Source organism: Arachis hypogaea, chromosome 10, assembly GCF_003086295.3.
Source record: "Arachis hypogaea cultivar Tifrunner chromosome 10, arahy.Tifrunner.gnm2.J5K5, whole genome shotgun sequence".
NCBI classification, from domain to species: Eukaryota; Viridiplantae; Streptophyta; class Magnoliopsida; order Fabales; family Fabaceae; genus Arachis; species Arachis hypogaea.
In genome coordinates, this window is record NC_092045.1 from 26203427 (window position 1) to 26218665 (window position 15239).

Below are 15239 nucleotides of genomic sequence, written 5' to 3' on the forward strand. Positions count from 1 at the left end.
TTGAGGTCTTCCTCAGTGGCATTCACTGCCCCTTTCTCCTCTCCAAGTTCGGCCATGTTGATGGCCTTGCACTCTCCTTTTGGATTCTCTTCTGTATTGCTTGGAAGAGTACTAGGAGGGAGTTCAGTAACTTTCTTACTCAGCTGACCCACTTGTGCCTCCAAGTTTCTAATGGAGGACCTTGTTTCAGTCATGAAACTTTGAGTGGTTTTGATTAGATCAGAGACCATGGTTGCTAAGTCAGAGTGGCTCTGCTTAGAATTCTCTGTCTGTTGCTGAGAAGATGATGGAAAAGGCTTGCCATTGCTAAACCTATTTCTTCCACCATTATTATTGTTGAAACCTTGTTGAGGTCTCTGTTGATTCTTCCATGAGAGATTTGGATGATTTCTCCATGAAGGATTATAGGTGTTTCCATATGGTTCTCCCATGTAATTCACCTCTTCCATTAAAGGGTTCTCAGGATCATAAGCTTCTTCTTCAGATGAAGCATCCTTAGTACTGCCTGGTGCAGCTACATTCTAGACAGACTTTGAGAAATCATATTGACTTGCTGAGTCAATATTTTGTTCTGAGCTAATATGGCATTCAGAGTATCAATCTCAAGAACTCCTTTCTTTTGATTCGTCCCATTGTTCATAGGATTCCTTTCAGAAGTGTACATGAATTGGTTATTTGCAACCATTTCAATCAGTTCTTGAGCTTCTGCAGGCGTCTTCTTCAGATGAAGAGATCCTCCAGCAGAGCTATCCAATGACATCTTGGACAGTTCAGACAGACCATCATAGAAGATACCTATGATGCTCCATTCAGAAAGCATATCAGAGGGACACTTTCTGATCAATTGTTTGTATCTTTCCCAAGCTTCATAGAGGGATTCACCTTCCTTTTGTCTGAAGGTTTGGACTTCCACTCTAAGCTTACTCAATTTTTGAGGTGGAAAGAACTTTGCCAAGAAGGCATTGACTAGCTTTTTCCAAGAGTTCAGGCTTTTTTTAGGTTGTGAGTCCAACCATATCCTAGCTCTGTCTCTTACAGCAAAAGGGAATAGCAAGAATTCAGCTAAAAACTGATGAGGATTTTCCAATGGAAGTCCATGGAACTTGCAATTCTGTTGCATTAGAGAAACTAATTGAGGCTTAAGCTCAAAGTTGTTTGCTCCAATGGCAGGGATAGAGATGCTTCTCCCATAGAAGTCGGGAGTAGGTGCAGTAAAGTCACCCAGCACCTTCCTTGCATTGTTGGCATTGTTGTTGTTTTTGGCTGCCATATCTTCTTCTTTGAAGAATTCTGTTAGGTTCCTCTACAGAGAGTTGTGCTTTAGCTTCTCTTAGCTTTCGCTTCAAGGTCCTTTCAGGTTCAGGGTCAGCCTCAACAAGAATGCTTTTGTCTTTGCTCCTGCTCATATGAAAGATAAGAGAACAAGAAAATATGGAATCCTCTATGTGACAGTATAGAGATTCCTTAAGGTGTCAGAGGAAAAGAAAAATAGAAGGAAAAGGTAGAAGAATTTGAAGGATGTGAGAAGAGGGGAAGAAATTTTCGAAAATAAATTAAAAAGATTTTAAAAAACATTTTGAAAATTGATTGATGATTTTCGAAAACTAAGATTGAGAAAGAAATAAAGTGATTTTGAAAAAGATTTTGAAATTGGAAGTCAAAGAGATATGATTTGAAAACTATTTTGGAAAAGATTTGATTGAAAAGATATGATTGAAAAACAATTTAAAAAGATTTGATTTTTAAAATCAATGACTTAGCTAACAAGAAAAGATATGATTCAAACATTAAACCTTTCTCAACAGAAAAGGCAACATACTTGAAATGTTGAATCAAATCATTAATTGTTAACAAGTATTTTTGAAAAAGGAAAGAAATTGATTTTGAAAATATATGATTGAAAAGATATGATTTGAAAAAGATTTGATTTTGAAAAATTATGAAAACTTGAAAAAAATTTGCATTAAAAACAAAATCTTCCCTCTTGTGCCATCCTGGAATAAAACGCCCAGAATGGTATCCATTCTGGCGTTTAACGCCCAAAGCTCTACCCTTTTGGGTGTTAAATGCCCAGCCAGGCACCCTGGCTGGCGTTTAAACGCCAGTTTTCCTTCTTCACTGGGCATTTTGAACGCCCAGCTTTTTCTGTGTAATTCTTCTGCTGTATGTTCTGAATCTTCAATTCTCTGTATTATTGACTTGAAAAGACACAAATTAAAATTTTTTTGGATTTTTAATAAACAATCAAAATGCAACTAAACATGGAAAACTAAAATCAAATAAACACTGCATGCAAGACACCAAACTTAAAAGTTTATATACTATTGACACTAACAAGTTGAGAATGCATATGAGAAATAACAAAACACACAAGACAAGAGAATTTAAAGATCAGAGCATGTAAATCACCAATAACAACTTGAAGATCACTGAAGACACATGAACAATGCAAGAAGAACAGAAACATGCAATTGACCCCAAACATAAAATGAGACACTAGACTCAAACAAGAAACATAAAATATATTTTTTTTATTTTTATGACTTTGTAATTTTTTTTTTGGATTTTTCAAAAATTATATGGAAAAGAAAATAAAGAGATTCAAAATTTTTAATAAGAATTCCAAGAATCATGCAATGTTAGTCTAAAGCTTTAGTCTAAAGGAATTAGACATGGCTAGCCAAGCTTCAGCAGGACATTGCATTCAAGAGCTAAATTGATGAAGATCAATCAGCTTTGGTGATGATGAAAACATCACCTTGAAACATTAGAATTCATTCTTAAAAATTCTGAAAAATACCTAATCTAAGCAACAAGATGAACCGTCAGTTGTCCAAACTCAAACAATCCCTGGCAACGGCGCCAAAAACTTGGTGCACGAAATTGTGATCATCAATGGCGCCATCAACATGGTACGCTCAATTGCAATCTCAACTCTTTATCACAACTTCGCACAACTAACCAGCAAGTGCACTGGGTCGTCCAAGTAATAAACCTTACGCGAGTAAGTGTCGATCCCACGGAGACTGTTGGTATGAAGCAAGCTATGGTCATCTTGTAAATCTCAGTCAGGCAGACTCAAATGGTTATGAATGATTTATGAATAAAGCATAAAATAAAGATAGAGATACTTATGTAATTCATTGGTGAGAATTTCAGATAAGCGTATGGAGATGCTTTGTCCCTTCCGTCTCTCTGCTTTCCTACTGTCTTCATCCAATCCTTCTTACTCCTTTCCATGGCAAGCTGTATGTAGGCTTTCACCGTTGTCAGTGGCTACCTTCCATCCTCTCATTGAAAATGTTCAACGCGCTCTGTCACAGCACGGCTATTCAGCTGTCGGTTCTCGATCATGTCGGAATAGAATCCAGTGATTCTTTTGCGTCTGTCACTAACGCCCCACAATCGCGAGTTTGAAGCTCGTCACAGTCATTCAATCCTTGAATCCTACTCAGAATACCACAGACAAGGTTTAGACCTTCCGGATTCTCTTGAATGCCACCATCAATTCTAGCTTATACCACAAAGATTTTGATTAAGGAATCCAAGAGATATCCACTCAATCTAAGGTAGAACGGAGGTGGTTGTCAGGCACACGTTCATAGGTGAGAATGATGATGAGTGTCACGGATCATCACATTCATCAAGTTTAGGAACAAGTGATATCTTAGAACAAGAATAAGCTGAATTGAATAGAAGAACAATAGTAATTGCATTAATACTCGAGGTACAGCAGAGCTCCACACCTTAATCTATGGTGTGTAGAAACTCCACCGTTGAAAATACATAAGAACAAGGTCTAGGCATGGCTAAATGGCCAGCCTCTCAAAGAGGGTTCAATCATAAAAACATGATCAAAAGATCTCTGATTAAAAGATCCCCCCAAAATACAATAGTAAAAGGTCCTATTTGTAGAGAACTAGTAGCTAGGGTTTACAAAGATGAGTAAAAATCCACTTCCGGGCCCACTTGGTGTGTGCTTCGGCTGAGCATTGAAGCATTTTCGTGTAGAGGCTCTTCTTGGAGTTAAACGCCAGCTTTTATGCCAGTTTGGGCGTTTAACTCCCATTATTGTGCCAGTTCCGGTGTTTTACGCCAGAATTCTTGAGCTGACTTGGAATGCCTGTTTGGGCCATCAAATCTCAGGCAAAGTATGAACTATTAAACATTGCTGGAAATCCCAGGATGTCTACTTTCCAACGCAGTTGAGAGCGCGCCAATTGGGCTTCTGTAGCTCCAAAAAATCCACTTCGAGTGCAGGGAGGTCAGAATCCAACAGCATCTGCAGTCCTTTTCAGCCTCTGAATCAGATTTTTGCTCAGGTCCCTCAATTTCAGCCAGAAAATACCTGACATCAAAGAAAAACACACAAACTCATAGTAAAGTCCAGAAAAGTGAATTTTAACTAAAAACTAATAAAAATATAATAAAAACTAACTAAAATATACTAAAAACATACTAAAAACAATGCCAAAAAGCGTATAAATTATCCGTTCATCAAGGCAGAACCCCTAGCCAACGCCACTTCTCAAAGAAGTCGGAAATTCCTATATAGGAACATCATTACAAGGTTCAGGGTCCCATACTCCATCACCACAGATAATGGCACCCAATTCACAGATGTAGGCTTCAAAAAACTTGTGACCGACTTGAATATAAAACACTAGTTCACTTCTGTCGAACATCCCCAAGCCAATGGACAAGCCGAAGCGGCCAACAAAGTCATATTTGCCGGGCTGAAACAGAGACTGCAAAAAGCAAAGGGAGCTTGGGCCGAGGAACTTCCACAAGTCCTATGGGCGTATCGAACAACCCCCAATTCTACTACGAACGAATCACCATTTCGATTAGCATACGGAGTGGAGGCAATGATTCCAATAGAAGTCGAGGAAGGGTCTCCCCGAGTAGTCCACTACAATGAACAAACCAACTCTTAACTTCAAAGAGAAGAGCTCGACCTACTTCCGGAAATCCAAGAAAGAGCTCGGATCAGAGAAGAAGCACTAAACTGGCGAATGGCTGCCAAGTATAATCAAAAGGTAGTGCCAAGAGGTTTTGCTGAGAATGATCTCATCTTAATCCGAAATGATATTGGAATAACTCAACCCAGAGTAGGAAAGCTGGCAGCCAACTGGAAAGGACCCTACCGAGTCACAGAAGTACTTGGGAAAGGCTAGTATAGACTGTCCGAACTCGAGGGACGAGTAACCTAAGAAGGTACTATAGCTAGGACAGGTAAAAGATCTCATCACAAGATGCACTCTTTTTCCTGAAAAAGTTTTTTAATGAGGCGTCAAGATTGAGATTTAATTCGACTTAAGGATACGGAAAACTCCCGCATGTATATATTTGCACTTTCTTTGAATAAAATACATTTCAGATATTCTACAAATTCCCAAGACGCATTAATCTGAAGCATTCATCGTCTGATTATAAAGCAACAGATTGACAAAAAGTGAAGAACAGATTCACTGTACGATCTTGAAAGGAATGATCGACCGACAAAGGTGAAAACGCGATTCACCTAAAGGATGATCAAACCGGGACAAAAACCACCATCTACAAATCGGCAAAGATGAACACAGAAATAATGCAAGAAGTTATCGAAAGTGATCCCAAAAAGAACCTGACGAGGTCTTATGGATTGCTATATAATAACTTAAAAAGACTGGCCGACACTAAAAAGTCGGACCAAGTCAACCCAAGTTATCAGTAAATCCCTGAAAAGAGGTCTGGCCAACCCTATTAAAGAGGAATTGCTATAACTTAGAAGAGATCGACCTAACGAAGTCGGTCTCCTACAAGACAAGTTATAAAAGTAATCCCTGAAAGAGACCTAACAAAGGTCCAAGAAAGAGGATTACAAAAATAACTTAGAAGAGATCGACCTAACGAAGTCGGTCTCCTACAAGACAAGTTATAAAAGTAATCCATGAAAGAGACCTAACAAAGGTCCAAGAAAGAGGATTACAAAAATAACTTAGAAGAGATCAACCTAACGAAGTCGGTCTCCTACAAGACAAGTTATAAAAGTAATCCCTGAAAGAGACCTAACAAAGGTCCAAGAAAGAGGATTACAAAAATAACTTAGAAGAGATCGACCTAACGAAGTCGGTCTCCTACAAGACAAGTTATAAAAGTAATCCCTGAAAGAGACCTAACAAAGGTCCAAGAAAAAGGATTACAAAAATAACTTAGAAGAGATCGACTTAACAAAGTCGGCCCCCTACAAGACAAGTTATAAAAGTAATCCCTAAAAGAGACCTAACAAAGGTCCAAGAAAGAGTATTACAAAAATAACTCAGAAGGGGACCAACGCAAAGAAACCGGTTATGGGGTGCTAAAAATACAAGCAAAAGCAAGAAAACCGACAAACAAGTCGAACCCATACAAGTCACGACCTCAAAGGATCCAAGTTACAAACAATAAAGTACAAAAGCAATCCAAAGAGGTCAAGCAGCAAGATTCCAACACTCTCAGAAACCAGAAAGAGATACCATGTTAAAGCGCAATAAAAGCATAGTATAATAAAGCTTCAAGAGGCCACCAAAATCTACCTCAGAAAGCTACTTTTGTTTTTCAAAGCAAAAGTTGCCAGGCAGGCAACTAAAAAGCGCCAGCAGTTAAACAAAACAATAAAACAGTTCAAAAGCCCACAAACCGGGCTATTTACACAAATACTTAAAAAAGAAGATCAGCAAAGATCGGGAGCTTTCCCGGCAACATCAGTACAGGGAGAAGGAGGACGAGTCTGAATAGGCACAACATCTACAGTTCTATCATCCCGGTTCAAAATCTGACAATCCGGATCAGACATAACTAGAGGAACCGAGGAAGTCGACACCTTAATAGAAGGCACTGGGGGAGGATCAACATCATCATCGGGATCATCTGGGACAATCTTGCCATCCTTTACTACGTTATCAAGACTAACGAGAGTCAAGTTGGCATCAGGAGCAACAATCCGGAACTGCTCCATCAGGTTCTCAGAGGCGGCAGTTACGTTGCCAGCAAGGTGACCCTGAAGCTCGGCATATTTAACCCGAGCAGTTTCCAAATCATCCCGGAGATGCATTAACTCCCTATAAACTGAGACATAGCTATCCTTGTGCTTCAGTGCCATGTCCTCAGCCAACTTCAAAGAAGCAGCCAAAGCAATAGAGCTGGCCTTCTCACCCTCCAGTTCTTTCTCTACCTTCGCCAACTTTACCTCCAACTCATCCTTCAGACCCTTGATCCGATCAAATTCTGATTTGGCCTCCTCCATGAAGGATTTTGTGGCATGAATCAGGATCCCCTGAACAGTTCAGAAAATAGCCGCTCCCATATGTGCCATTTTCACACTACTTTTGGTGATAAAATCCAGATGTTGAAGAAGAGACACATCGTCCATGGAGAGCCCACCATAGGGGGCAATTTGCTGCTCAACAAACTCGATAGCATCAAAATCCGGGACATCCAGGTTAAAGGGCTCGGATGTTTTTTGCTTTTTTAAGGGAGGAACACCAGAAGCAACGGCAGAAGTCTGTGGAGGATTGACCTGATGAAACCGAGGAGTAGGAATTACTTTCCTCGGCCCGGGAGAACTCGGCACAGGAGGCTTCACTGGGACCTGAGAAGATCCCTCTCCGGCCACTTTGGCCGAGATGTTCAGAGCAGCAGTTGCCTTCTTTGCCTTCTCTGCAAATACAGAATCAGCCACAGCAAAGAGTTACAGTCACAATAAGAGGAAGAAAAAGTTAAGAAACAAGTGTAGAAACAAGTCAGACAAGTACCCAAAACAGTCCGAACCAAGGACGGGTCATTCAAAAACCTTTTTGTATCAAGATGGGGTGGTGCCCCCCATAGATCCTCAAGAACAACAACAAAGGCACGCTCAACATCATCAAGCATCTCCCAGGTATAGCGAGACACTCTCACATCCCTCTGCCACTCTAGAGGGAAAGAAGGCTCATCATTTTCATCAAGAAAAAAGGGGCGGGCCCCCTCGACAGCACAAACCCTAAAGAAGTAATTCTTAAAGTCCTTAAAAGACTCATCATACATAGCAAAAACTTTATGACCCTGGGCGGACCTGAAAGAAACCCAGGAAGCTTTCTTTTTTGAAGAACCGCCAGGCTTGGCAGAAACAAACAAATAAAGGAAAAGAGTCTGAGAGGGTGTTACATCTAATTCTCGGCAGAGAAGCTAAAAAATTTTAATAAAACCCTAGGAATTTGGGTGAAGCTGAGATGGGGCAATATTACACGACCACAACAGGTCGGTCTCAAAAGCAGTAAAAGGAAAAGTAATATTCAACTGACTGATGAAGTATTCATATGCATAGAAGAAGGGATGCTCCCTCTCGATGGAAGTCGAAAAACAAACTCTCTCATCAGAATCAGGAGCAACAAGCTCATAATCCTCCTCACGAGCACTGTTACTACAAATCCTATGGCGTTTCCTCAGCTCTGTGCAAAATTCAGCATCCACAACAGAAACACACAACAAAACAAGGGAGTCCAGCCAATCGGACATCCCCTCGGGAACTCTGGAAGACATCACTATAATGTTATTTCGAGAAGACATGAGGCCAACTAATCCTACAAGAAAGAAAAGAAGATGGGGTTACTAAAAACATCTCGGACAAAGGAGAAAACAACTCAAATACAATACAGGCAAACACACAGAAAAGGAAAACCCCAAGACTCAAACCAAAGTCTTGGGGCATCCTTTGGAGGCAATAATAAAGCAAGGTTTCTAGGAAAAACCTATTTCTCGCATCCCAGCACCTCTCAAAACAAGAAAAAAAAAGATTCAAACAGCAAGCATTTATCCAATCAAAGCAAAACACAAAACATCATCAAAAACATTACCTTACAGTCTAAACCAGCAAAAACCATCCACATCAAACACGCCAAACAGAGGCCATTAAAGATGCAACCTTTTTCAGAATCAGACAAAAGCAACCTTCAAAGAAAATGAGGAACAGATGCGGACAGCGGTATCAAAACAGAAACAACAAAGAACATGCAAAGAAGGGCCCAACTCAAGGAATACGATCCCAATCTAAGGGCAGCCCAAGCCTATAGAGATAAGGGTGGTTCCATGGAAGATAAGCTGACCTCAACAAAAGATAAGATAAGATAAGATAACTAACTTATCTTATCTAAAGAAGGTCACATCTCACCATTATAAATACACTGGAACACCCAGGTATAACTCTTACTCTGATTCTACTCAATACCTGTTTAATACCCTTGCTAACTTAAGCATCGGAGTCCCTTGCAGGTACCCCCACCCCTCGGTGACAAGGGATCAGCAGCATTCTGAGTCACACAAGTCGGACACACCAGCTCCGGCTGCTACACACCTGCCGGATACATCGGCTCCGACCAGCACAAGAAGATCTCATCCGAGATCGACCTACTGTTTTAGGTAACCCTCGGAATAATACCTGAATGATTTAAAATTTTGTCAAGCGTGTCCACGTGCTTGCCGGAACATATCTCCGGTGAGTACGATCCTTATGTGGATGCCAGTTTTTGCTGACAAGGTTAGTCTTATATTAGATGGAATTTGTAATTAAAAGTATTCTAATCCTACCTGAAAATTAACTTAACCTAATTCCTTATTGCTTTTGCCCTAGTTTAATTTTGCCCTAAACCACATTAACTCAGTAAATAGTAACAAGGGCAAAAGCAATTAGGAATTAGGTTAAGTTAATTTTCAGGTAGGATTAGAATACTTTTAATTCCAAATTCCATCTAATATAAGACTAACCTTGTCAGCAAAAACCGGCGTCCACATAAGCATCGTATTCACCGGAGATATGTTCCGGCAAGCACGTAGACACGCTTGACAAAATTTTAAATCATTCAGGTACCATTTTATTAATAACAATAGTCAGGAATTAAAATGCCAACGTTTGAATCTTTCGAATACCGAATTGATCGTTACCTCTTTTTTTATCCAAAGCACATACTTATTCTTTATATATATTACTAAGAGCGAGTTTTTCCATCATTATTATCACTTAGTTTTTATATATATGTTAGCTACGAATCACAAACATTTCATAAAATTATCATATATACGTGTTGGATATATTTTAATGAAGATATTCATCCGATACACTTTCTTTTATATTTAACTATATCTAAAAAATAAAAAATATATTTTTTAGACGCACTTAAATCTACTTAAATACAATAGAATGTAGATATAACTTTGTTCTTCATCTATATTTTTAAATGAATTTAAAAAAATATATATATTATTAATATAAAAAAGATATAAAATGATTTATATCAAATGTCAACATATTAATATAATTTTTTCAAATCTATAATGCATGATATTGATTTGTACGGACATGGGACACGATACAATACAAGATGCAAAATACGGAATATGCAGACACACAAATTTAAAATTTTTGTAAGACACAGTAACACGACATATATATAAATATAAAGTATTTTTTAGATAAATTATAATAATATTTTAATATTTTATTGATATTAAAATATAATGTAATTTTTTAATTATTTTTAATATCTTTTTTTAATTATATAAAATATTTAAAATATTTTTTCTTTAACAAAATTAATAATTTATGCTATTTCTAAACTCATTTCAATAATACATGTTAAGAATAAAACTGGACACGTTGTCACGTGATGGTATTTAGATGTGTCCAAGCATGTCTACAGATGAATTTTTTATTTTTTTATTTTTTTATTAAGACGCGATCAGACACAGAACACACGCATATCGATAAGTGTTGTATCCAAAATATATCTAACACGTGAACACGACAAATCGGAAAATGTCCTAAATGCTTCTCATAAATCCAAATAATTTTTTATATTTTACATATATGTTGTGTCCGTATATCTGACAAATTCTAGAATGAGTGTGTCATATTATGTTGTATCGGATGTCCACGTCATATAAGTGTCAATGCATCATAACTAGTGTATTAGCAAAAAACTTTTTACATAAATATTTAATAAAAATGTTAGGGGCAACATTTTTTTAATAATAGGTAATACTTTAGACTAACATTTTATTTTTATACTATTAAATTTAGGATTTAAAATTTAGAATATAGTATAAAATACTTTTATTTGTTAGTCAAATACTGACAAAAGGTAATTAGTTTTGTTGGTCGTATAGCATTACTTAATGTTTAGGTTTAATTACTCAATTAGTCTCTATAGTTTCACTAAATTTACAATTAGGTCACTGTATTTTTTTCTTTTTGAATGGGTCCCTACACTGTTTTTAATTTTGTAATTAGGTCATTTTTGTATTAAAACGTTAAAATTAACGAAATATTCTTTCTAAAAAATATGCGGTTAAAGATCTAATTAGATTTTTAATTGTAGACATTTTGCTGAGAAATATTTTATTAAAATATTTGTTTATATTAACAAAGACTCACTACAACAACATAGATTATTTTTAAGGGTTATATATGTCAAAAAAGAATTAAAATTCGTCAAAAAACTAATTTTTGACACTATTTTAACTATAAAAATATGTTAATAAAAATTTTGTCAAAAATAGTATTTTTAACATATAAGTAATTGTGAAAAAATTTTAATCTTATTTTGATAAATATTGGCCGTAAAAAATAATGTTAAAAAAATTTGAGAATATATTTTTTTATACTTATTAACCGTAAAAAATACTATTTATTTTGACACTTATTGACCAAAAAAAATTTCAACAAAAATTTTTTACAATTATTAACTGTGAAATATACTATATCATAATTTTTGACAATTTTTTACCCAAAAAAAATTCAATCATATTTTTTTGACGTTCATTACTATAAAAGTTAAAGTTTCACCTATTATTGATTTTTTAAATAAAAATGACTATAATAATAGACAAATCAAAAGTTCTACTGTTCTACCACTATGACATGAATATGATTTCACTTTATCATATATAATCATCGTATAAAATCAAACAAGTTTTTTGTAATTTTGATCATTGATTATGATTCAAAAATAGTACAAATAGCATTTCTTATGTAGCATTTAACAAGTATATCAACAACAATTAACACCAAGTACCAAAACTAATACTCAGTATCATAATATCATATTAATGTTCTTTTTTGTATAGTGCTATATGAATCACACTCATAAACTCATCAAAGTCTTGAGCCATTAATAAAGTAAAGTAGGATTGTTATCACTTTGAACTATAACCAACCTTCCATCTAATAGTTGCTAAAGTATTCCTGCCATATGATCTACCTTTTTCTTCAAATCTTCTACCTCTATTTTAGAGTCTTCATATTTTTTTTCTGCACATTAAAGCTTTGTTGGGAGATCCAAAAATATGAATGATCTAAGACCCCATAACTGTGTAGGTGTCACGCCAGCCCCACAACCACGAACACGTCCATGTCGTTCAGGTTCAAACTGTAACACCCTAATTAGCCTAAGCATTACCTCACATCGTAAAGCAAAGGTTAATCAGAGATTACGACAATTCTAAGCCCGATGAAGGATATAGCACAAAAACAGGATTTTAAAAGCGCAAAATGTACTAACGAAGCTACTAGATTAAGGCATAAGAAGCAGATAAGATATAAGCAAGATAATAGTATAATAGTATAATATCATAAGGAACTAGCCATGACTCACAGAGTTTAAGCCGGCTAGCCATACACAGACCATACAAAAACCAGACAGTAAAAACAGCTTATACAAGTTTTGTTCTCTCATATACAAGCCCCTAGGCAAAGACGAAATACAAAAGTGAGAGATGTATAAACAAAATAAACAAAAGACTTCAAAAGAATCCAAGATCCTCCGCTTTTGTCACCATCTAAAGCAACTCACCGAGGTGGGTTACGACCTACATCTGAAAAATACAACAAAGATATGGTATGAGAACCGGAGGTTCTCAGTATGGTAACAGTGCCCAGTGATGTCGGATATAAGACCACGGGACGCCAAAGGCAATCCTAAGCTCCATATGCATCACAAGATTTCAAACTTAAGCATTCTAAAACAGATAAGCATAATATACCAACATTGTCTAAATAAACCAGGTAATCTATCTTAGGGGATTTCTACTCTAACTAAACACCGCTATCCCACAGCCTTCACCAACCGATCCTCCATGCGATTCTATCGCCACCGCCTTCCGAACCTCCTCAATCCCAGTAGAAAACACAGGTAATATACAATGCAAGTAAAGCACAAGTAGAAGCATATAAGGCAATTAATTCAAATAGCAAATAAGCATGTTATTCAATTAAGCAAGCCATTACAAGTAAACAAAGCATACAAACAGATAGAAAATGCATATGATGCATGCTTGCCCTACTGGCTGTGATATCACATTGTCGGTTCAACTGCCAACCCGACACATCTCGGAGACGTCGCCCTTCGGATTTCTCATATGGGAACCCCTGATATATAGTGCCCGGATCACTGTCCAGGTACCGGCGCCTGCTCGCCCTCTAGATCCAAAGGGATACGAGCGGGATACTCTTGCCTCAGACCTCACATCCCAACGTAAGCGGGATTAACCACCGTCCCTGTCAGGCGCATAGCGTCTCATAATATCATATAAAAATATTATTTCAGTGGTTTTCAAAAGTATTTTCAGTATACAGAGATTCATCTCTTCAATCAATGTCCGCGACTCATCTTAACCATTGTCCATTCATAACTCAGTATCCAAATATCAATAGTTCATCACTCCTCATCTCATATATCAATCATCCTTCACCTAACGTCAAACCCTTCTCAGCACACTAGAAATCTAGGCCTCCGTTTTCTAATTTATCATAAAATCATATAATAGAACCCTTAAGTTATATCCCACGTTGTAATACTCACAACTAGGCCTAAAAGTCTTAAAATGGTGTTATAGGAGCTTGCAACCTTGTTGAGAAGGTAGAATAGTTGAAAACAAGTAAATTTGAGAAACGGGACGTGTGCGGCCGCACAGAGGTCTGTACGTGCGCATGCCCAGAAAATTTTAAAATGTGTGCGTATGCACAGGTGGAAAAACTTACAGAATCTGTTCACTCGCATAACCTGTGCCAGCGCCCCTAATAGATTGGCCTTCCCAACGTGTGCGTCCGCATAGGCCTGTGCGTCTGCACAGGTTGAAAATTTTCCTTAGATATGTGGGCGCACAAGCCATGCTAGAGCTGCAAACAGAACGCATTTCCCTGCCTGTGCGTGCGCACATGTGTGTGCGTCCGCACAGATTGAAATCTCCGCAGGGTGTGCACCCGCACAAGGGTGTGCATCTACACATATTAGAAATCATGAAATTCTGCAACTTTGCAGAATTTCAGATTTTTAACACCAACTTTGAATGATCATAACTTCCTCTACAAAATTACAAATTTGTAAACTTTATATCGATTTAAAGGATTTTCAAAGATCTTAATTTTTAAACAAATTTCAATCAATTTCGTGAACCAAGACAAAAGTTATGATCGAACAAAGTTCACCAAAAATCCAATTTTACCAAACTTCACAATTTCCAAAATTTATTACCATACCCATACCACATCACATCAAACCATCTAAAACTCCACTTTTCATCAAAATGTACCTATTGTATCATAATACACCAACCTTACCACATTCTCCTTCTCATTTCATCACTTTTAATTCCAACATCAACTATATAACATTTATGAACAAATCACCATCAAATCCACCACTTCATAAATCATAACACTACAATTATCATAAGGAATCACTTCCAATTTATACAATAATTCCACATCATCATATTGTTATAATTCATCACAATCAACCCAACATTCATCAATTCACCAACAATTAACACACCAACCATCATTTTGTTCAACCTATCCTATTGCTCACTAGCCTATGTGTCAATGAATATTATATACTACATAGAGGAAACCGAAACTATATCTTGGCCGATTCTCTATATGAACCAAACCTCCAAATTAGCACAAACAAGCTTCCAACCATAATCTAAGCTTTCAGTTCCACTCCAATAAGCACAAATAAGTTCCAAAAGCTCCCAAAGCCACAATAATCAAACTATATACATAAATTACCTCAAATCAACCTAGGGTTCCAAATAAACATAAATTCACAAGGGTTTAGTGCCTCTTACCTTCTCCCAGAGATTTAATACAAGAATCCAAGGTTAAGCAAGGATTAGAGCAAACCTAAACATCCAAAATCACAAAAACTCATTTAATCAAAAACCCTATAAACTCGAAACTTTCA

General features: G+C 37.0%; 1 non-coding gene across 1 annotated transcript; it reads left to right on the plus strand.

Annotated features, from left to right (window-relative positions):
* The first annotated feature begins 814 nt into the window (after window positions 1-814).
* LOC112718535 (small nucleolar RNA R71) lies at window positions 815-922 on the plus strand. Its single transcript, XR_003160871.1, has one exon. It is a non-coding gene; the product is annotated as a small nucleolar RNA R71 (small nucleolar RNA).
* The last annotated feature ends 14317 nt before the right edge of the window (window positions 923-15239 follow it).